Here is a 24,871-nt window from a genome sequence, read left to right on the forward strand (position 1 = left end):
GCTCACCTCCCCCTCTGCACCCCTTATGCTCTATTCTTCACTCTCCTGCCCCTTATCATCCTCCCCCGCAAAGCGACAATGTGGACGTGTCTCCTTATAGGCCTCTCCACAGTGTCACCAAAAGACAGTCAGTGTCCGGAAAAATGTAATATTCAATTCCACATACAAGAAATCTAAGAAGACTATCATTATTTCCAGTAGTCCCACCTCTCCCCAACACGTTCCCTATCAATCATTCCTCAGTTGGATTCGCCATATAAGGCAAACAGTCAGGTAACTTAAATCACAAATAGATGGCAATTTCATCCGAGCAAGAGCGTTAAACAAAGCAAACAGCAATGTTGAATTTTGATGGTGCTAAGCCTTTCCTCAGAAGAAAAGCAGAATTTAGCTTCAAATCTATATTCCTGCTTGCAAAGAGATTGTATTGTGTTATCAAGAGAGTCTGTTTACCTAGTCAATCTACATATGGCTATCTAATATCTTTGTGCCATTGAGCAGGTTGGAGGTTGGGCTCCCTGGGGTGTCAAGACTGGGATTATTCATGGCAGGGGTTGAACTACTGCCCCCCCGTGTGATTGAAAGCCCTCCGCCAGCTTAGGCCCTGTTTATTGTACATTTGCATCGCTCACTTTGCCAAGGCTGAGGGGAAACTATCAGTGGTTGGGCCATTCATATCTGGGCCACCATAATTTGGTTTCCGTACTTTCTCCCACTTTTGTTTCCCGGTCTGCAGGTAAGACTGCAGGTTTACCATAAGCATTTATTTAGTTGATTAACTGGGATAGGATCAAATCAATATTTTTAAGCAGGCACCACAGAGACAGAGATTTGAGAGAGTTTGAGTATTTCAAAGCAACTTACTTTAGTTGTTTGGTGCTATTGAAGGGAGATGTCCAAACCATTTGAAATTGGAGCGTCCATGGCTGTTTGTCGTTTTGTGCCCTGCGATTGGCTGGCAACCAATTCAGGATGTCCCCGCCTCCAGCCCAAAGGTGGCTGAGATAAGCTCCAGTACTCTGTGAGGATGGGCAGAATGGAAAAAGAATGAATTAATATTATAAAGTATTTCTTGAGACACAGATTAAGTTAACAGGATGACACATTGGCACTTGAATAGATTAACTAGATTTTAATTGTATTTAGACATCATTTGAAATCTTATCTGTGAGTCACAGTAAAAATATTGAGAACCCTTTTTTTAAGTATTACACTTACATGCAGTACAACTGGATACAAAATTTCACTACATTCTTTTGCAAACAGACTCCACCCTCTCACTCCGAATCAGATTTTCTCACCGAAGACCAGATTATATTAACAAAGATAATTGCATTCGTATCCGTGCCCTGAAGTGGTCAACAATACAATTTCACTAATTTATCCTGGTGAGAGGTTGACCTTAAGAAATGTAATTACACACACCTGAGTTACACAAGAGCCTGAGAGGTCCGCAAAACGGTTACCGGTGAAAAGGCGTAATTGCACACTAAACAATTAGCCCGTTGTTGCGGCAGTTTAGAATAATTGCAACGTAGCTTCTGGCTTTAAACAAGCAAGTGATTATAAAAAGCAAATACATGCCTCCATATCAAAGTAAAAATGAAGCTCGCTTTCTTAAATTAGCGGTTAATCTAAATCAAGTGATGCCATTTTAGGGCATAAATGAAACAATGCATCTCTCCTTCCACGGCATCTAGTGAGGAGAAGCATTCGTTCTACATGACAAGATGGAATTAAGTGCTTTGGAGTAACCTGGTATAAACACACATCATTTATGAATTTTAATAGGTCTGGCAACGCCTCATAACTATGCATGACTTGATACTTTCATAATTGACAGGAAATATGAACTAGGCCAGGGGTCACCTATTAGAATGACTTTTCATTTAATTTTTTGACAGGCCAATACACAAATGTGGGGTGGATTTCTTGGGAGTGTTCATGTAAAGCACAAAAACCCGTAAACGGAAATCTAGCAGAAATCCCCTAAGGCTAGGACCAACACTTTTGCTGGTGAGGTGGGAAACGATTCGCTATATATGTTGGAACATGACCTCACCATGCTTCTGTAGCCACGGGCATTATGGGAAATGTTGTTTGCTTAGCATCACAATCTGTGGTTATCTATGTTGGCTAACTTGGTGCAGCAGGCTGCAGCTTGATGCTTTTTTACTTCTGTATTTTACCATGTTACTCCGGATGCATATTTCTGACTTGGAATTGCCCTCATCATTTTATTGTGGAGAGCTGACCATGCACACAAGACAAATTCCAATCAAACCTAACATTCGTAGAATACTTGTTTTGACATATGACTCGTAATGTTCAACGGATACAACAATGTGTTGTTGGTCGCAGAAGAAATTGCGTGCAATCGCTGTTATTGCACCACATGCTACAATACAATGTCTCCCCAAAATGTAAATGTAAAACCCTGGGCTGTAAATTGCCACAAAGAGGGCTGTTGAGTGAGCAACTTTATGTCCATCCCACTCGTAATTAAGCAGACAGACTGACATTGTGGCTCCTACGCCAATGCAACACTGGGGGCTTTGTTGACACCACGTCTCGACAAAACCAGAGGAAAATATATTTAGCTGACTCATCCACTGGACATCGCTTTCTTGGACTCTTGAATGAAAATGAAAAAAAGATCACAAATGTTTCTTGTTTCAGGTTTGGACTTTTACAGAATAGATACGATATTTATCAACAACAGGAAGGGAAGAAAAGGAGGGTGGAATTATGATTTCTATTTTTTTCTGTCAGGACTTTAACATATCTAGTTTGGCATAATACCTCCTATAAAATTGTATTGGATGAGGGTCATTGTATTTCTTTTCCATGATTCTGACTTCTTCAATGCCAATTGTTGAGAAGTGGACAACAGTTTGTAAGAACTAAAACTAAATCAGGCCACTCTTACATTTTTCATTTCCAATAGAAAGGAAAGTTCCAATAATCTTTGTTTTATAAACCAGATTTTTAATTCCTATTTTGCATTTAGCTGTAGAACATCCAGCCACAAACATACAAATTGCGGCTATAATACAACATGAGTGAAAGCATGAATATATTACCATGTGCTTCTTTTAATTCTTGACACTTACAGTAGTGCCATGTTTTTTGTAAAAGGATATCATTAATCATGGATATAATCAGATGACATCAGGTCATGGCCCACTAAGTGTGTTTTGCTCATTATGGTAATATCCAAGAGAGGGGTCTGTAGTCGCTCTTTTTATTTATTTATTTATCTCGCTCTCTCTTTCTCACTCTCTCTATCTCTCTGTCTCTCTCGCTCTCCCTTTCTCCCTCTCACTTTGACACTTCTTTTTCTGACAACCTACTTCCGATTCTGGGGAAAAGATAAAGATTAGCAGCATAGACACCACAACAATCTCTTTCAATACTAAGCAATTAACAGGCACCTTAAATCTTAATAGCCTCAATTAGGTAGAGGTTGGTATTTTAATTGGAGCGCTTGGTGCAAAACGCAAAATGTGAAGGATGGGCTGTTGAGAACATTCCATATTGTGTTAGACTCCACTAGTCCACAACTGATTTATCCTTCTTCTGACTAGACTACTAGATATTGTACTTTACTTTTATTATCGCTCGTGTTTTTATTTTACTGTTACATTTTCCCATTACGGCACACATGAAGGCTCATGTTAATAGGTGAATTCGAAGTGTGCTTACTCATCTGAAAATGATTTTTATGTGTCGCCGTTGCGGCATTATCTTAATTCAAAGCGCGGCAGGCTCCGATCGCGAATGAACGGAAATCATTTGTGCGGCAGCAGAAAATAAACGGCCAACCTATTTACTATCTGCTTGATATATGAAGTTTGTGGTTTTGATTGCGTGCGATTACGTTCGGGGAGAATGACCTTTAGTGGCTAGCGTATTGTAATATAATGAGGATGTGTCAGTCAGCGGGTGTACGGTGATGAGACGAGGCCCGGCCGGGCAGCGTTGGGAGCATCGATCCGCCGCCGCCATGAGTATTGAGGAGAATCTGAAATATTTCAACACCTTCCCCTAGACCAAAGACCAAACAACCCAAATAGAACAGAGGATAATCCTGCTTTAACTGCAGTAAGAATGCAAAAGCACATCGTTGATGAATGTCGGATAAAATACTCTTTAAATAGTTGCAGCAAAGCGGCAAAGGTGATGAAAATGGATATGTTGATGGCTTTTTTTCCTCTACCTTCTCATTAACTCTGGCCCTGGTAATATGACCAGGGAGAGATTTTCTCCTCCTACTTCAAACCCAACACTGAGTTGCTAAGCCCTGCTGGGAAAGCCCCATCTCATAAAGAACAATTAAGTGGGCCAATCAGATGGCTTTTGAGTCACTCCTCCAGTGCCTTGACTCCATAATGAAGCAAAATATATCATCAGCAGGCACGTGGATTCTTATCATAATCACAGTCAATCATAACGTTGTAATTTGCTATGACTTTTGCTTCAAGGACTACTTGAACCGTGGTTTGCCCTAACAGTATGATCGATGTTTTTGTGTTTCTTAAAAAAAAAGGGAAAGTAAGATTTTGAATTTTAGTCAGATCTGTGACTGACAGTGCATTTGCATCACAATAAATATTTTTTTTCAGCAAAAAGTGATGAAAACACTAATAGTTGGTTATAGTACTTGAAAACATGCACCAGGCACTCATTTTTTCCAGCAACAGTAAATCGTTTTGTTCCTTTAATGAACACTCTCCAAGAAAGTTGGTTAATCTTGAGCTATTTTGAACTAGCCGGTTGCATTTGGCCCCAACAAAATGATCTAACTTGATCTAAAGTGTGATCTGATATTTTACTTAATATAGTATAGTTAGATACGATTTCATAAAAGTTGGAGTTTTGAGTCTGTAGCACTGTAAATGACAGACCGCAACAATGCTTTCAACACAAAAATACAGACGAATCGAGTGATTGATTGGAGCCTCCCAACAAACCCTTGTCTCATTATTCCAGTTTTCGCCATTCGTACAAATGAAACTACACAACTTTTGATCTGTTCTTAGTTAAAAACAGCACCTGAATGGAATATAAGTCAGTAGTGAATAGCTTATCTCTAGGGTGTTAGCCCTAACTATGAAAGCGGAGTACCAGTGAAACATTAATCACCAAAGTATTATGGCTCATATCCTTGGACAGCACATTAATTCAGGTGGCTATTAGGCTGCAGCCTTGGAGCTAGCCTCTTGGAAAAAAAGCGGGTGGGGGGGGTTTGTCCACATTCAAATTTAGCTGACAGCGAACGCAGTGTGGAGAGCTGCGACGTTACTGTGCTGTGACTATGAGAAAAGCAATTTGCTAATTTGAATACGACCAATAAATGAGTATATTTAGTGGAGCCGGCGCTGCGGGTAAAACTCCGAAGAGTAGACTTTAGAGGCCAGTAGGCGTAATAACTCCGAACAAGCACTGCGGTCTTTCCTGTAGTCTCTGTCAATACAGGAAGACGCGCTACCTGCAGATGGAAAATAAAAAAAGACAAGAAAGAAAACTGAGTGAAGGAACACCAATTAGAAAGGCGCTCTCTCCCGCACTCCCTCTGAAAAGCCAGGCTCCGCTAAAGGTCAGCCTGAAATTTGAATGACAGGGCCAAAGTCTTTTACTCATAATTTTTGTGTTTGCAATAGATTTCGGAGCAATTCACAGCCTTAGAGGCCTTAAGTAGAACAGCAATTAATTGTAATGAATAATCTGACAAATCTGGTTGACATATGGCCGCTAATACTCCTCCTTTCTAGAGGGAGCAGTGGAGGGATTAGATTACCTCAAATGATATCTGGGAGTGCCGTGCCATCTGCATGTACAGCGAGCAGCAGTCTACGTAAAACCTGACGTGGGTGGAAGTGAGGTCTGCGCCCTGCCGCAACCGATTTGGGGATAGAACCTGTTTCTCCCCCCCTACTCCCTTCCATCTTATTGAGCCAGCTGCCGCTCTTGAAGTAAAACGCAATAAGGTGGCGACGCCGTTGCCAAAATGGAACGCTGAGAGCAAAAGCAAACAAACACGACAGCGATGACAAGTCTTGTGTCAACACACAAACAACACTTCCACATGGAGCCATCTGAGCACAAGGAAGTTTATTAAAAGCATCTAAATGAATGATTACTTTTTATCCCTCATATACTGCGTCACATGTGTTTGCTATTACACTTCTAAAGCTCTACAAATGATTATATCAGATGGACATTATATAGAATGAAACGCAAGAGAGTATTTCAGAGTGGTTGGAGGTAACATATGGAATGGTTGTGCCTGATATGACTTCTTGGATCTATATATACCGTATTTGTCAGACTATAAGTCCCACCTATAAGTAATATTTACAGTTTTTTGGGTAATTATAGCCTAAAAAAATGGCTTTCGGTAGTCAAAGAGAATATAAACATATTAGTCGCACTTAAGAATAAGTCGCAATGTGAAAAAAAAGTACAATTTATAGTCCGGAAAATACGGTGCTTTTGCAGAATAAATATTTTGAATAGTAACATAGTAAAATGTCAAATTCAAAATAAAATATGTCTCTGCATATTTACACAAGGTTGTTTTTTTTACATTTTCTCAAATTTTGTACCTTTTAGTTTTCTCATTTGTTTATTTTTCTGGTATCGGGATTCATCCAGTAGCAATGCTTATTAGAAGTTTATTTCCACTTATTGGACATACTACCCCATCCACTTAAAAAAAGTCAGGATGTAATGTCCAACATTACAGTCTGGTTTATCATGTATGCTGTATGTTTAAAATCTGAACTTAATTTTGAAAAGAAAAAATGCACATGTCTAGCTGAATCAAATCCACTCAACAAAACTGATATGACATCCCTTGTAGAATCTCAACTTTGGGTGGTGAAATGGGGGCGTCTCAAAGGCCCCTTATGGTGACACGGACTCCCATATCAGAGAGGGTTGTCACCAAAACACACACAGGCGTGCTGAGTATCACATATACCCGAGCAGCCTTTAAGTGGTAAAAAAAAGACCAGCGGTAAGCGGTGCTTGTGAGCTCCAATATCAGTCACCAGTGTGGTTTTTGATCACCACTTTCACCCCCGTGTACCGAGTACTACAGAGGCTCCTTTTACCAGCACCTGTCTGCATAAGAAGACTCTTTTGTGAAGTGATAGTTCAGGCGCCAGGTCTGCCGTGATGGCAGGAATAAGGAGGAACATTCCTTTTCTTTTTGTTTCTCCTCCCTCCACAAGGTGCTGGTGTGTGGCTTGCATAATTGCTGGGGAGCAGGTCTTAATTTAAACCGGGGGTAATTATCATGCAGAGCATACCCACCCAGAATGTTTGCATAACTATCACAAGCGTTTTCATAAATGATGCTTTAATTAGTCTTAATTAGAATTTGTTTAAGTCAGCAGGGAATGCAGGCCCCGTGAAATGATGTATGTAATAAGCATCAGGGCCCGCTCTGTTTTTCCCCCCTTACTCGGGGAATAGAGCTGACAAAAATCACATCACATTAAATTGATTCAGTCAGAATTAAAATTCTTATGGTATTAATTAAATGGGTGGGTGGGGGGAGATCTCATTAGCAGGCTGGGTGGTGAGGCAGAGAGCCGCTCTGCCAGCAGATGTGATGGTGTCAGAGCTGCTGTACGAGCTCGCCATTAGGGCCCCCAGACAGGGAGAAAGTGAGGAGGGAGGGAGTCCAGAGAGAAAAGAAGGGATGACCTGGGAGTGACAGAGGAGAGGAGGCAGTCGGAAAGAAGGAAAGAGTGCGTGCCCCAGGAGGAAGGAGAACAAGTGCGAAGAAGACAACGACAGCAAAAGGGTTTCGAGGCAGTGCACGTGGTAGGCTCGGAGAGGAGGAGGAGGAGGACGAAGAGGAGGAGGGTTTAAGTGGCAGCACATTAATGGGCTCCAGGCTCCTCACCATCTATAGCTTTATTTAGCTTCATTTGGTCTATTTGGCTGGAATTCAATAAGAGGAGAGCTAATGACTTGACCAGATACCCTGTTATCAGCTCTGATGAGACACCCTCTCTTGCCGTGACTTTATACAGCTACACTCGTCTAATGGGCTTCTGGATTGCTTTCCAAAGGACATTACAGCACAGGGCGTTGCAGTACAGTACAGAATGAGGAGTCAATCATAACTGCATAAGCAACTGGAATGACACGCAAGTGACTAAACAAATGGAAATCAAAGTGGAAGATTAAAAGTCTACTTCCAATTTTGTGAAATATTTTTGTATGCAATATACTGAGATACAAATGTATCAATGCTGTTATCTGGCCCAACCAGTGGCATAAACCTTACAGGTCTAATTTTGGGGACTGGCACTCTTAAAATTTGCAATCAGATCAAGCCAAAGTTCCTAAAAATGCATCTGACCTAAAATCCATTTTGCAGTTGTTCGCCGAGAAATTTCCTAGCTATCAAAGTGTGTCACTCAGCATAGCTATTCATCCCCCAGGTAGTGCGTGGCATCGTCAGGTCAACAAATAGTAGGGGTGTTAAACAATGGCTGCATTGTTGAACCCCGCAGCAGCTGTCAGCTTCAGTGAACTGCAACCTTGAGAGGACATAAGAATATCTAAAAGGGGAAGGGCTTTAAAAAAAAAATCACCTCCAGATTCCACACATTTATTGAGAAGCCTTATCTCTTTGGGAATGCACCATCTTAAAGGACTTTCACTCTCTCTTTGATGCTTACGGGACATATTATCCAACCACGTGCTGGATAAAAATTGCACATGCATGATTCTGATGAAATAATTCACCGCGGTGGTCAATAAAGTGAACATTTCCAGTAGGAAATCTTCCATTATCCAAAACGCGTATGTAAAGCTCTTCGACATTGTGTGAGGCAGGCATTGTAAACAGTAGAAACAGCGCCTGGTGTGGAATCCAATGAAAATGATAATGGAGGAAACAATGGCCTCGGGCAATGTAGCAGCAACCCGGCGGAGCCTACGTTACAAGGCATCACTTTCCCCGTATGAGGAGTGAGCATGACCGCTAGTAGGCCCTGCATAAATATTTGGGGTAAATACACAGTATATCATTTTTCTTCACACTTGAATTGCATTATGATTTCCATGCAGACTCAGGTGAACTGAGGTCAGGGGACTAAATTAAGTGGGTCCTGGAAGCAGCTGCATTGGTTCCTCTCTTTAACCATGCTTGGCTGGTTAAGCTATCAAAAGCAGCTTGTACATGCATCATAAAAAAACGCCGCGCGCGCGTGTTAAAATGGTATTAAAATGCTGTTGACCCTTAAAATTAGAAAAGGAAACATTCAACTCTTTGCATGACAATTATACCACGTCCGTCAAAAGCACAGGAGAAAAGAGACATACGAGCGAAGCCCCCTTGGAAATTTATCGACAGTCGGGTGGAGAAGTGAGGGGTTCGTTTATGACAATGGCGTGTGATGACATCACGTCCTCCGCGGGGTCATGTGGAATGCATTTGGATTCTTTGTTTTCCGATGGATGAAAAAATATATATATGTGGCAGAGTGATTGACATTGCCTGTGATGGACTGGTATTATGGCATCCACAACTATGTACTTTTCTTTTTTGCATGTTTTATCTGTGTGGCACCTAAATTCGATGTAGTAGTACCTTAAATTTGTACGTCAACGAACTGAAATTTCAACTGAAATGAATATCATTATGTCTGTGGTAGTCCCTAAACCAAATTTGGATATAAATGTTAGATAATATATTCAGATTACAAATATTTGTTCCACTGCTGAGCAGTTTTTGAACAATTTAATGCTCCGTACAACGTTTGCCTAATGCAATAAACATGTAGCAGGCCAGACGTCAGCAATGTGGGCAATGTTGCAAATGAATGAGCAAGACTTCATGACAACGTCAGATTTACTGGATGTTTTCCATCAGCGTGATAAATCACCTTGATCTGTGGCATATTTGACTGCACAGAGCGATTGCAAAAACATGAATTTTACAATTATTTCAATGGGGGGAAAAAACAGGCGTCAATAAAATTGCATTCCACTGCGCAATTTCAGCCATTGTCATAACTGAAAAAAAAATGACTTGCACTCTAAGCAAATCCAGATTTTGCTATATATATATATATATATATATATATTTTAAACCGCTCCACTTACAATTGCATTCCGGTTCAACTAGATTCCCTTCTCATTCACCTACTAAACTGTAAACACAGGCCATTATGATAATTTAGTTTAATTATACTAATAATCTGTTATATATTCATTAGCCTTTTAATTGGTTAACTCTGGGGACAGCCAGCAATTGCAGTTAGTCACAGACAGAGATGATAATCACACACACAAACACACACACACACGGGCACGGGCACACACATCGGCAGGCATTTTTCAGCACGGAAGTAACCTCCCCCTGAACTTTTTGCAGAGCACTCTTCCTCCAATCATTGGCAATTTCAGTACATTTGCCCGTTTGGACAGGAAAAGCAAGCCTCGACCGTGAATGTGGGGAACCTGTGACATCTGCACTGACATGTTGGAGATAATCCTCCGCGTGATTGTCAGACAAATTGGGGGTCAGCGGCGCCCCAGACAGCCGAGTGTGGCGCAAAAGGACACGGAGGGAAATGTTCAATCGCCAGCCAGTCCATTCGGGAGCATTCGCCTTTTTCAGTCTCTTCAGCGCACGGTTCATCTCCCCGCCGAGATCTCCCTCTCTCGTTCTCTGCCCACAGCTGCCGGGCCTCCGCTGGGAGGGAGCTGTATTATGGCTGGGTTAATTTACTGATTAATATCCAGCCACTAGATCCCGCTTTCCCCAGATGGCCAATTAAAAACTACAACTGGCAATGCTCGTAGACCTGGCAGCAGGTCGCCGTCGGGCCCGGGGCTGGAAGCTGTGACAGAAGGTGTGGGTCCTGTTTGGGCCCAAATAAGAACCACCAACTATGGGTCTCTTTGACTCTGGGCACAATGTCGAAGGACAAACCAAAGCCACACATAACTGAGAAGGGCAGACAAAACTGAGGACATTTCATGGGAAAATTACTTTTCCCATGCATTAAAATGAAATATTGAGAGCGATATATAGCGTAGTCTTAACTTTACCGATTGTGTTTAAACTAAGAGGACAGTTTAAATGAATTGGGCGTGCCGATAAGTCTTATATGATTTGAAATGTGTTTCAATCCCTATCATAATGCACACCTCCCCCAATCTACAGTTGAGTAAACAAACGCCTGCGGGCACTATTTACAAATTATATCACCTTCTACCTAATTACCCACCTGCATATAAAACCAACTATTGACTGAATTTGAAAACATAAATAAGGAGTCAATGACCGTACTAGTTTTGGTTTCCATTAAAAATATGGTATTATACATTAGTCACTGATTGTCAAACTGTTACGTTATTATCATATATCAAATGACTGTTTACTTCTTAAAAGTTCATCAATTACTCTTTGCGTTTCGTTAGCCCATCTAAATGGAATCTTCTGTCAAGTTTTTGATAGTAGACATGACCAAAATAATCAGCCATCACTGTTCAAAGAACTTTTAGTTGACTACTAAACACCTTTCACTTAATATACGTAATTGTGGTTTATATTATTACGATGGACTAAACATTTGCTATTGTTAGCGATTAGAAAATAGAAAATTCTGCCGGACGGACAACTATCACATGAGTAATTAATCCAATCCACACTATACCATCCTTTGCATTACAAGACACTGCTATATTTAGCCGGTACTGGCACGAACCTTGCAATTGGTCTTTCATCGCCATGGAAACACTGGAAATACAATGGCCGAAGCAGCCTTGAGAGGAGGTGTAATTAATAACCAAATTACAGGCAAGAGCTAGAACCCAGACAGACACGTGCTGTTTCCGCCCTTTGATAAAGAGAAATTTCATGCAAACAGTTGTACTTCCAGCAGGTCAGCTAAACCAGGGGTATCTGGGCCATCTCTGTTTAAAAAGGCTGTGAACAGAATTGATGGGCCATTTCATTATGTAATTACCTCTTTAACTTTCTTGTCCTGAGCGATCGCTCTTTAAACTCCAGTTCTAGGTAATGTATGCAGAGATATGAGGCTAGCCTCCGCCAGATCATTGGTAAATAGACCTCATCTTTGCTTCACCTTTGGCCAACCTGAAAGTATCGCCTTAACAACTATAGAACAAATAAAATCCAGAGGAATGTCAGCTTCAAAGACACCAATACGGAGCTAAACTGAATCCTTCTTACGTACGGGGATGAGAAAAGTGCGATCCAGAGGTAGAACAAGGCTCCAGACAGCCTTTAAGCTGCCACCCTCAGTGTCGGGGTACAAGGAGCACAAAGCTAGATATGATTACCTGCCCACAACAGAGCAACACATCCCGCCCTCTGACCCTTGAACCGAAAGGTGTACTCCACATCGAATCAAAGTAAACACCGCGGCCCTGTTCAGAGCTTCTGAAGTGGCTAGAGGTGTGAACACAACACAAGTGACCCGCTTTCCTTTCATTTCCCTCCTCATAAAGATCCCACAAATGAAAAAAAAAACAAAGCAACACACAAAGCAGAAGTGGGAAAGGCAGTACTCTTGATTGAAGGGTCAGCAGAAGGATCACTGGGAGAAGGTCATCCAAGAGCCCAAATTCACATCCCATAATTGAGTAACAGGGGGTCGCTGATTACAAGACGAGTGACACCGACGACTAGAAGGACAGTGGTTGGAGGTACGCTCACCTCCGAAAATAAAAAAAAAATAGGGAAAAGAAAAGAGGTGGGGGCTGGTGGGTCAGACAAAGAGCCAAAGAGGGTTCTGGAAAGCCAGACAGAATATTGGATGGCCTCACCACTGTGAGAATGAGGACTTAATTAAGTGAACAGTCGGATGTTGCGGCAAGCACTATATCAGAAAGACAGAGAGTGATAATTCCCTTTATGTAATTAGATCAATTGGGCATGAAGTGAAGAGGCTTGATCCAAGAGCAGTGTGCCGCTCAAGAGGGATCACTACGTGAGCTTTGATTACCTTTTGATTGTTAATGCAAAATGAGATCGGACCGTCGTATAAATAGCTTATTTTCTAATTACCGCATTCCAGCATTGTTTGCTGCCACTTTTTGTATTTTTTTAAATCCGGATAACTTTACTTTGGAAAATATACTTGACCTTAATGCGCACCATAAATATTGTTTTAGAGTAAACCCACAGACCAAATTCAAATCATTAGCGGTAATTAACGGCTACTCTGATGAGTCGCCAGAGTGCTTTATATCCACTTATTTGGCCAATAAATCCACACCAAAACACTCGTGCAGTATTATTTGAGATGGATTTGGAGCTGAATGAGATCCCATTGGAGGTCATTTCTGAGCAGTGAAAGAAAAATGACCAGCCTGTTCTTATTAATTTTTGGTTCACTTAAAAAGTTCTTGTGAATAACAATTGTCAACAACAACAAAGTAAAGAATGAACAGCATGCTGTAATGGATTGTGGTTACTTTCTAAGGATCAACTGCATATATCTTCCTATCCAAACCTGAACCGAGTGATGGGAAAGCTTGTTATTCCGTTTACTCATCAATGCACAAAAGACATTTGGGCGAACGGCGGACAGCACCCTAAACTGGTCGCCAGCCAGTCGAAGGGTACTTTGAGAGACGCACAAATGCACCAACAATCACACCACAAATGATTGGGAATCGAGCTCACGGTCCATGCGTCAAAGTTAGCCGAAAGCATCACCACTCCATCAGTGAGACCGACTTGTATCGATCTTTTGCGACCAACATTTTGTTCCACTGGGAGCTGCTCATAAACGACAGATTTACAATGCATGGCCATTTTTATCTCTGGCGCTCTATACTAGTGAATCACACCTACAGTATCCAAAAGAGATCCTTTATTTTGATCTGCTCGATAAAATTGTCCATTTCAGTACTTCCCCTTAATAAACACAGTAGATCTGCCCAAGACCACCACCAATTTCTGTATGAAAACATAGTTGACAACCAATGACGACTTTTTACATTTTTTGGCATTCATTTACATACACTTCACTCAAGCGGCGTTGCATTTATAAGATGGTTTGTATTGAAATTACCTAAAATTCTCAGTTACGTGGGTCAGTAATAACTTTAGCCAATGACGTCCCTTTTCGCACAGTTCTTAATTCCTCATGAGAACACATGGTGCCTTATTGCATTGACCAATAAACGCGAGCAACTGAGCAGCCAAAAACCAATCGCGGCCTTAATAAACTGATCAATCGCAAGATCCCCGATAAAAAGCCGCAGTCAGAGTGCGGTCTCAGCACGCGGGCCCACAGGAAAGGCGCCTAGTAGTTGAGTGGCCCAGTGGAGCATTAGACTGTCTCTGTCTGTCTGGCTCTGCAGACAGAGGACGCGAGTGAGGGATGGGCCTCGTCGTCCGGGGGAAACGGCTTGTGTCCGCCGCCCACACTGCGCCTCCTTTGTGTGAAATTGGCTGAGAGGATGTAGACATATTCCACGCACTGATCCATGGCGGAGTATAAACAAGAGGGGGATCTTGCTTTGCCTCCTAGAAGGTCAGGAAGCTTCTCCGTGAAACAGTAAGTGACACTGCCTCTTCGGCGCTCACTAACAGTCTGAGCGGTGGAACCTCAACTTCCACCCCTCCCTTTCTCAAATTCGATTTCCTCCAAACTGTAATGCAAAGTCTCTTCCTGCAACTTGAAAAAAAAAGTGTTTCCCATCCTGACTAAAAACGAGATCACCAGAGAATTCAGAGTGAGTTAAAGAAATATCCTAAATATAATTGTGCATAAATGTGATATATAAAGGGTGGCCCAAAATAAAAACAGGCACTACATTTGGAAAGATAATCACAATAAAAATAAATTTCTTTTAGCTTAAGTATTTGTTTTTGATTTCTGTTGAGGAAAAAATATATATAACATTTGGGGCCTAATTTTTTATATATATTTATATGATAAACTCATTCTCCACTGTAACGTATACTATATATTTCTGCACTCATGCGTAGGTGTGACTTTGTGAATCGGATCTATGACCTCACTCGTTTTCACCTTTTCCCTAAAGAAAGGGTCATTAATCTGTATGTACTATAAACATAATGGAATAGAATGTTGAGAAATGTACGGTTTTTTTTCTTCAATTCAATGGTCATTGTACTGCTCCTGATGCCAGACGATGGCTAGTCTCAAAACCTTGCAAGTCATGTGGCTCCTATCTTGAGGCCTAGTGACACAAAACTAACAAAAGTTGGGAGGAAAAAAAGTGAAGTCCTTATCTCAGCAGCAGCGAGGTCACAATGGTTGAGACAAAAGCTAGGAGATCTGTGCATGAAATCTGATTGCGGCTGCAGTAAAACTGACTGGGGAAGGCATGAATGTAATTAAAGTGGCTGACACTTTTATGCTGGGTAATGGGAGTCCAGGGCCCAGCTATTCCCAGACGAGCTCCCCTCACAGTATGGAGCACATTTTAATACCAATCCCAACAATGACTTAAATGCAACTCTCAAGGCTTTTGTGGGGATTTAATATTGATGTGTAAACAGGATAAATGCCAACAACCTGGGGTTTAAGGGACATGGTAAATAAACACTTGGCCGTATATAAAATATATAAACCCTGTCAAGCATCTGGAGAGAGCGCAGCCGCTGAGTCTTAATTCTCATTCCCAACTTGTGTGATTTTCTGCCACATCAAAATTTGAGATTATGAAATTTACGGGCTTGAGTAAAGCAATGAAATTAAACTACAACGGGCGAAAAGATGAGCTACCTCGCGGGACAGCACTAAAGTCACGGAACCCCCCAAAAAACAATCAATTGTTAAGCCTGCCCTAATCAGTAACATATTTATTGATGCAGGTGAGAAGAAAGTGAGCATTTAAATTACAGAGGGGCACATAATGAAGAAATGAATAAGAAGAATGTTACTTTGAAATGTTCCACATCCAGCCAGATCCCAGAAATTTAATTTGTAATAAATAATCAGGCATCATTGCAAGATGGCATCTCATAATGGCAAATGAAATATGATGGTATGATAGGTACAATAAATCTGGATTTTCCTATGGTTCCCTCAGGCTAGGACAATATGCAACTATAGTGCTCTCTGTCAGGAAGAGCAGATCTCAGAGCCGTCATAAAATCTAAATGGGCACTAATTAGGCAAGCCTTGCCTCTCACACTTACTATTTCTATTGACATTTTCAGCACGCCGCCGCCACCGCCGACGCCTCCCCTCCCCTCCCCTCTGCACTACCATAAGTCACTGAGTGGAGAACTCCCTGGATTGCAGAGCACCGGGCTGTTAAAGGGAAGTTCAACTTAGTGGTAATGAATAAATTTGCCCTCCCATGCAGTACTGTTTCCTTTGTCTCGCGCCCGACCGTATTCATCGGGCTAAATGATCATTTGCGTTGCGGCATCCATTGTCGTCATCGCCTCTGCTTCCCAGTCCTTTTTTTAAAAAAAGACCGCAAAAATCTTCAAATGCTCACTTTGGCGTTGCTCTAACGGTGCTAATTTTCCATAGCATAGGGACGTCGTGGAGGTGTGCCTTCAGGTAAATATATACGTAATTCATTCCCGCCCGCCTGCCTCAAATTAATAAAATGCCTAATACATGCTTGGCACAAGACTGCTTGTTGAACATATGCTGCAAGCATGGATAAGCCATCTGGCACAGAGTCAAGTATTCCCACCAACTGTAGTCTTATGCTACCTGACAGTGGAAAAGCTTTATTCCCCTGGTATCGGGGGCACAAATGGAGAAATATTATTGAAATGATTATCTGCATCAAGACTCAGATTTGGGCTGACATTTCGCCGGCTCTGCGTAATCCGAGGGGTTGTCTACGAGAGGGCGGAAAGGGGGTTTGCCGGTAAGCCTTGGCGGGTTGATTAATGAAGCCAGGATACTGGGTGGACCCAGCCCACCTCCACTCAGACCCTGGGGCCGAGCCCCGCATATGAAATTGGCCTACGCTGCTCATCTCCCTGGGAAGCGAGGAGCACGATGATCCTCCCGTCGACACTCTACCTCCAGTCACCGGAACGGCGCGCTCCAAAGCCCGCCGCGGCCGGGCTTAGGAGGCCCGGCTCCTCACACACTCTGCGACGGAGTGGGAGAGGCGCTTGATGAAGAGCGGCATTAATACGTCACCCGATGTCAAGCGCATTTCAGTCAAAGTTATATTGCTTTTACGGAGTAGCATCGCAACTTTTCTGCGGGTTTCCTATGTGAGAAAATATATGCCCTTCTACTTTTGGGTGTGTAGACTTTTTGCATCCAGTGTAAAATGGCATTTTTTTGTTGTTGTTTTTGTTGTCTTTAGCATACGCCAATCATATCTTTTTGCATCTTTTACAGATGTGAGGCGCAAGTTGGGGTGAACATTTTAAATCCTATTGGGATACAAAGTTTGTTTTTTAAATTTGTCAGACTAATTGTAGCTATGAAAAAAATAAGTTTAAATAAAACTGCATTCTCAGTGAGGTGATAGCAAGCATTACGTTTTGAGGAGGTTTTAATATCAATGATTATCTAAACACATCCTCAGTTAAGAGGGGGTGTGCGTACAGTTTTTCCCCCTCACATTTCTGTGATTTTGGCAGGAACATTTTTAAGGACCGATTTTCTCATATTTTTTTTTAAAAAGGCATTTGTTAAGGTGTGTGTCGACTTTTTATCTGTAAAATTACATTGTGGGCTTAGGATTTTATACATTCATCAAGCATTAACTGGACGTAATGTGCAAGTTTGGGCGAACATTTTGAATCCTAATTGCATCCGAAGTTCATTACTTAAATTGTAGCGCCAAAAAGAAGTGAAAATACTTTTTTTAGTCATCTTGTTCTCAACTGAGTCCTTCTAAGCTTGACATCACTGCAGCAGCAATGGCGGCGTGCTCCCTCAACCCTTTAGCCTTGATGGATGAGCTTGTGAAGGCATTTCATGGTGCTGCAAAGCGGATTGTGGCGAGCCACATTTGTGACTAGAGAGGGAAAAGCTACGACACGTAGCTTATGAATGAAAGCAAAGTGGAAGAAGACGAAGGGAAAGTCATTCAAAAAAGGCGAGGCACATCTTTAATCATTCCCTGCAATGATTAGTCAGACAATCGCTTTGTTAAAAGTACGCCGTAATTAATAACGGGAGTTAGGACGGAACAATCGGGGGGAGCAGGTATCACCAGTTGTACGATTCTAGAAAAGTGCTTTCTAAATAGTGTAAATGAGCTGTTTACCTATTGTGATCCGGTCCGTGACAAGCAGTCTTTTTTTCCTCGCGAACAAGACCGAGGGAAAATGATTAATTGCGAGCTGGCTGATTCTACGGCTTCAAGAGTAAATCAACTTCTAAGAAGTGCTAACTTGCTAGAATATAAACTAATTTTAGGCCCAGATATTAAAATATAATCCATCTTCTTCCTCCACTGGGAAAGCTAATTAGAAAATGTGACTGGCATGGAGGAGGAGAGGTGGAGGAAATTGTGGGATTAGGCAGGAGAAAAATCAGTCCCTATAGCTGGATCTTGGGATTTGACACACGCTCCCTTTAATGTAGTATAGTATCTCTAGACTTTATCATTATTTTTCTATTCGACATCCCATCTTAAAAGTGCACCTATTTATGCTTCCCGCTCTCCTCCATTTGAGCCTTCCACGCACATGTTCACTTCACCGCAATGAGCACTAAACAATAGTTGCCCGAGGCACACAAGCAACCTGGCTCAGACTTGACTGGTCTTTGTTCCTTTTATGTGCTGACCTTATGCATCGAAACACGCGCTAACATATTCTTCCACGCACGTTATCGAGTCCAGATACACACCTATTCATTAAAAAATAACGGACAACCACTGGAATTGTGTTATAAATGCACCTGAACGAAAGACTAAGAGCATTAGCGATGACACCTCCTGTGAGCATTTTGAATGTCACGTGCGGAAAGAAGCTCTACGGCCGCCGCCGCCGCCACACTGCGTGCAACATGACACAGTCGCATTTTGCAACAGAGCTAAGTAGTCCCAGCCAGCCCGGATCTCTGGAATCCCAGAAGACAATCCCCCCGAGAGGGCGAATGCTCCGAGTGGTGACAGCTTAAAGGCAATAAGCCAATAATAAAGACCAGAGAAGTGGCCACGGGAAAGCTTTCTATTCCTGCTACTTTCAAACCAGAAGAGCAAACAAGTGCCACTTAAGACATCTGCAACACATTGTAATGTCCAAGTCATTTCTATTGTCATATAAATATTTTTTTGTCATTTAAAAATGAATGAATCACAGCCAATTTTGTAAAAAGTTGGACGTAATTTGCAATTTAGTCGTTTTGTCATTTATCCACAGAAATCTATTCCTTTAGGACTATATTTGAAGATCTTATAATAAGCTTGTTCAGCCTCATTATGGAATATAAAAACGTGTTACAATGTCTGATTTACGAGGGTGAAAGTTTGGAGGTGTTAAAACGACTATTTCATGATGTCTGGCAAAAAAACGTGAAAAATCAGAAAGGAAAGCAACTAAATTCTGAACAGAAATTGAATCAAATCTTGTGTTCTATTTTGATTTAATAATATGGCTCGTTACATTTTCAACATGCTTCATTAGTTAAGAAATCAAATAAAAAATAAAATAAGATTTAAAAGGGACAGTGGGAAATCTTCAGTGACCAGATGTGGATTATTCATTTCTGGAGTTAGTGAAAACTGTCAAGGCGTGTGCGTGTGCATGTGCGTGCGTGCGCGTGCGCGTGTGTGCGCGTGTGTGCGCGTGTGTGCGCGTGTGTGTGTGTGTGTGAGTGTGTGTGTGAAATCGGCAGAAAACTGATTGAGATTCAGCACTGCAACATTGCCATCTTTTGGTCAAAGTGGACGTAGGCTTTCACAACTTCATGGAGTACTGTTATGTATTGTCTGGTTATATAAAAGAAAATATATTGTTTTTTTGTGTCTTGGATAACCTTGAAGGTGTTATGAATTGTTGTGTAATTAAAATATGCAAAATAGTAGTCATGCAAAAAAGGCATAAAAAATAAGATGGCAGGGCAAATCTGGTCAAATGTAGAATTTGAGGAGAAGATATTGACTGAAAATAACGCTCAAAAGGTACCATCCTTGTAAAGTAAATTTGTCACGCAAATACCATTCCTAACTGACCAGTACAAAGAAAGGATAGCCAAAGTAAAATAAACTAATAATTGTGTTTTTGGAATTTGATTGTTTTTTTTCCATATAAAGCCAGTCTTCATGTACAATCTGTATTGGTAATATTTACTGAGACATAGAATATCAACAATACTTATTGGAATAAAACCACTGTCTCGTATTCTAATTCAAACTCGGGGCTTCTGCGTAACTCCATTTTAATACTTTTCAAGTGTTGGTGAACTCAGATTTTTTTTTAATTGGCACTTGGTAAAAGATGTTTGGGGACCACTCCTTCAAAAAAGTGCTAATTTCTAGTCTTGATTTGGTGATGTCATGTTTAGTTTGACATCTGAAGCCAAATTTCCCATAAAACGAATATTGGGACGCTTCACTTTGAAATCTCCAGCATGTAACAAGAAACAAATCCAGACCCACTCCCAAGGCCTGTTCCTCTTCTTGTCAGTAGATTCCCAAACATGTAGTGAGAAGGAGACTCGAGTGGAGGCCCTCTACCTGAATAAATTTGGTCTTAGCGCCATCCCCATTTTCCCACGGTGGTAAACGGGACATCACGGATAAGGGACAGGATAGGGTGTGACAGAGAGTGACAATTCATGCCGTCAACCCCCTCTCTGACTGACATGTCACATTCTCTGATGACTTTATTGTGCTCGCTGTCACTGCACTTAATCTGCGTGTCAGTCAAGCGGCGAGGAGCCCCACACTGCCATCTCCAGACAGCGCGGCTAATGCCCACCTTTTTTTTTAATGACATTACATTTAGAGTAATGCCATTCAGCCTGGCTCTGATATTATCTTCTATTTTGCATCATTCAGTGACACAACCGGAGCTCGGCCGATAGAGTGGCGGTCATTTCCCCATCCATTTCTAACTGGATGACAGATGTCAAGATGAGAAGCGGCTATTATTTACTGCGCCCGTGTTTTTATCACAGGCAGACATGATGTCTCACTTTACTCCAGGCTGTCATGCCATGCATCAGAACCTGTCCTTCTGGGTGATATCTGCTGCACAGCAGTGCATAAAGCATACAACACTTTCCTTTTTATTTGCTTGGATAAGATGAAATGGCTCATTTTTGTTTGCTTGCCTCTGGCTGTGAGGACGCTGAATTAATAGTGATGTTATCAAATCAAGGAGTGCGCGATAAAAGTCAAATTCATTAAAGCGCCAAAGCTACCATAACCATCCGCTTTCTCCGTCAAGACAAAATGAACAGGTGATTATCCTCATCACCGTCTATTTGTTAAATCACGCAAAATGCACCGTGCCATTTAAGTTAATAATGTATTTTGGCTTCGGTAAATCTCAACGTAAGGGCATTTAAAAGTGTTATGTGTGATGACACTCCGTCTCTCACTAACCATCTGTTCAATCCTCTCAAGGTGATGGAATGACTTGTAGTGAGCATTACTGGTTTAAATATAGTTGGGATATTATGTCATTGAAAATAAAGCCACGTTTCATGCCTGACATCATTACAAATAGCCATTTTTTTTCTCCCTCTCCAAATGACAAGTCCTTTTCGTCTTCCATCAGAGCTCCGTGGTCTAATTAAATGTATTTAGCATCATAAATATTCCATGGGGACAGGTTGACACTGTGAATTAATGTCTCCCCTCAATCTCACAGCCTCTCTATTGGCGATGAAGAGGGAGTTAGCACAGTGGCAGGTAAATAGATTCCTCACACGAGATTCTTGCGTTTGTTAAAAATCAGGGCTTTTTTTAAACTTTCTAATGTCGAAGAAAAACAACTAAAATGCTATTGATTAATTCAGAAGATTTGATTAAAAGTTAGCAGGAGGTAAAGTGAACTTGGAAAATGCATTTTGATTAGGAATGGAAAAGTGGTTGTGATTTACCGTTTTCAGTTGAACAACAATATATGTGCAGGATGTAAAATTGGCATAATTTACCCAAACTACTCCAACAATGGCTCAAATCTCCATAAAGAAACAATTGTCGTGCAAATACATGAATTAAAATAAATCCAAAATGTACGTACGATCCATTTGCCACTGAAATCGAAAACAGTGTTAGTCAAACTTAAAGTTGTGATTCTTAAATCGATGTAATAATAAATAACAGTACTTTTCTTATATAACTCCTAATCGGCTCTAACCTAAACTGAAAAAGTCAAAGAAAAGAAAGAAAAACTACAAATGTAGCACAAAAGCTCCAAAATTTTGTAACAACTTAATTAATCAGTCCTGAAACAAATCAAAAATTGGGCTCAAAAGATTGATATGATACAATTGTACACATTTCTAGAACATACTGCCCAAGTTTCATTCCAATCTGTCAAAGAATAGCAAAGCAGTAGCCATTTTAGTTAGTGTCCGAAACAACAACAACAAAAATAAAGTGAGTGACCTTTTGAGCCCTCCCCCAGGCGGTCTAAAAAACGCACTACTGAAGGCTGTAGTGTCGTAAACCTTCATCCAGAAGACCATTCTAGTGTTGCAAAGCACACCACCATAAGCAGATCACCGCAGACCCGAATAAAATCTTGCTACATTCAGTAACGTCCTCTGGCCGACAATGCCCCTCAACGAGCTTCCCCCATAGGATAACCGAAGAGACTTCCTCGAGGTTGGAAGCCCTTCCAAAATTCGTCACCCTTGAAAATCAAAGCATTTCACAGCTTATTTGTCCCGCTTAGAAAAAAAAGTGTTCAAGTCTGTTAAGCCGCTATCACTCGAACAAGCGCTCACCATTGCCAGACCAGGCTGAGCGGAGCAACAAAAGGATAGAATTACAAGCTATTATCCTCATCTTAAACCTAGTGAGATTCTAATTTTCAAACCTCACATTTTCTGCAGCAAAAGCGCATACATCACTTTTCTATCTGTAACACATGTAATTGCAAATTTGCAAGGGCCAAGCTAATTTTACGACACTGGAACACCTGTATTCATCTCCATATTAATAGAAAACAGGATGTATAAATCCCAATTTTGCTGCAGCCAGTGTCAGAGAAGATGTTCCTTGAGGGAAAGGCCTGTCTACACGCCATTAAAATATTGGTCGTCTCCACCTCTACTTCTCTCCCGAGCATTTTTTTTTGCGACAAAATCAGACATCATAATTATGAATGGCATCCAATCTACATCACAAGGGCTTGACACTTCTAATATCCCTATATGCCAATGCGCATTTCAGTTTCCACGGAATATGTGGCGTTCTGGGTTGAGTTATAGTACAGGCCGCTCTATAAAAAAAGGACCCCAGGAGTTTCATTTCACTGCGTGTGTGTACGGGAGGAAAAGAATGAAATGAAGCCAGCCACTCCTGTTACGCTTCAATTAAAATCAGCACATGATCATTTACCACAGTTTGGATTCATGATCTTATTTCGGTAAAATGTGCATCATATAAGGTAAAAGAATGTATTCTTCCGTGTGCGGTCGATTGGTCGCCGGTCTTTCGGTCGCCGTCTTTTGGTCGCCGGTCTTTTGGTCGCCGGTCTTTTGGTCGCCGGTCTTTTGGTCGCCGGTCTTTTGGTCGCCCGGATCTCAACAACGGGCGACCAAAAGACCGGCGACCAGAAGACCGACGACCAAAAGACCGACGACCAAAAGACCGGCGACAAAACAAGGTAAAACAACACGGTCTACGCATCAATAAAAGCCAACAATGGCCATGAGCAGTTTCACTGAGCCGACGTGTGAGTGTATAAGAGTTTGTATGTACATGCGTTGTGCCTTTAAGAAGCTACGTCAGTCAGGGTCTTAACAAGTTCTCCAACACAAAACAATAAAAGTCAGCGAAATTTGGAGCTTTTCTTTAGCCTAATAATTACTAGGGCATTAAGTATGACTAAATAGTAATTCACAGTTTGTATTTAGGGAATTTGAGCAACGATTTAAATGGTAATTATCAATAACCTTCCGGGCGACCAAAAGATTGGCGACCAAAAGACCGGCGACCAATCGACCGTGTACCGTATTCTTCTTATTCAGTATTCCACAAATTAAACTTAGAGTCCAAAACTATGGTAGATTTTTGAACTACAAAACATTTGTCCAGGGAGAAGTGAATTGCCCAAAAATGTATTTAGGCACAAGTTCATTGGAAATTATGAATATAGTTGTGGAATATTTGGAAACACAACAGCATCAAAACAGCTCGCATGTAGGTCTGGACTGTATTATGAAAAATTCCAGTTCCTGCTGTTCTCTCTGACCACTCATCATTAAATGTGGAAATGAGACCATTAAAGCACATGTCAGTCAGAGCTCCTCTATCCGGGTGTCATTACACCGAGGGAAGGAAGTGAGAAGTCGTTGTCAGGTCAGCCTCGACAAAGCTTCCACGGATGTAGGTGGCCTACCTCGCCTCATTAGGAACAGCGTGAGCGGTGGTCTAATGAACTTAAGACAATGCTAATTAATGGGAGCCAACAAAGGCTTAACGTTTTTCCGAAAGTGCCACGCGCTCAGGCGGCGTGTATGACAGCGTTTAAGCACCCCTTAATCCGGCGCCGCCGCGGCACGCAGTCCGAGGCACCTCCACCTCACGGTGGGTCAAAGGGAGCAACTCCATTCCTCTGCTGATATAGTCACCGGTGACAATCCTTTATGGGCTGATAAAGTAAGGGAAGTCTCTGGCGGAACAGTGCACTGGCTCGGCAGAGGGTCTCCCGAGGGAGCAGGTGTCAGGGTTGTCTATCAGAAGGCTGAAAGGAGGAAAGGGACATGTTACC

The 24,871-nt window shown here is 41.6% G+C and overlaps 1 protein-coding gene across 7 annotated transcripts in view; it reads right to left on the minus strand.

Moving 5' to 3' along the window:
* LOC144086905 (uncharacterized) overlaps positions 1–24,871 on the minus strand; it is a 72,393-nt gene that overhangs the window by 32,277 nt on the left and 15,245 nt on the right. For all 7 annotated transcript variants that reach the window (XM_077617082.1, XM_077617080.1, XM_077617084.1 and 4 more), the window contains exon 4: positions 865–1,019. The gene's annotated coding sequence lies outside the window, so the exon portion shown is untranslated. The remainder of the gene's footprint in view (positions 1–864; positions 1,020–24,871) is intronic.

Source organism: Stigmatopora argus, chromosome 13, assembly GCF_051989625.1.
Source record: "Stigmatopora argus isolate UIUO_Sarg chromosome 13, RoL_Sarg_1.0, whole genome shotgun sequence".
NCBI classification, from domain to species: domain Eukaryota; kingdom Metazoa; phylum Chordata; class Actinopteri; order Syngnathiformes; family Syngnathidae; genus Stigmatopora; species Stigmatopora argus.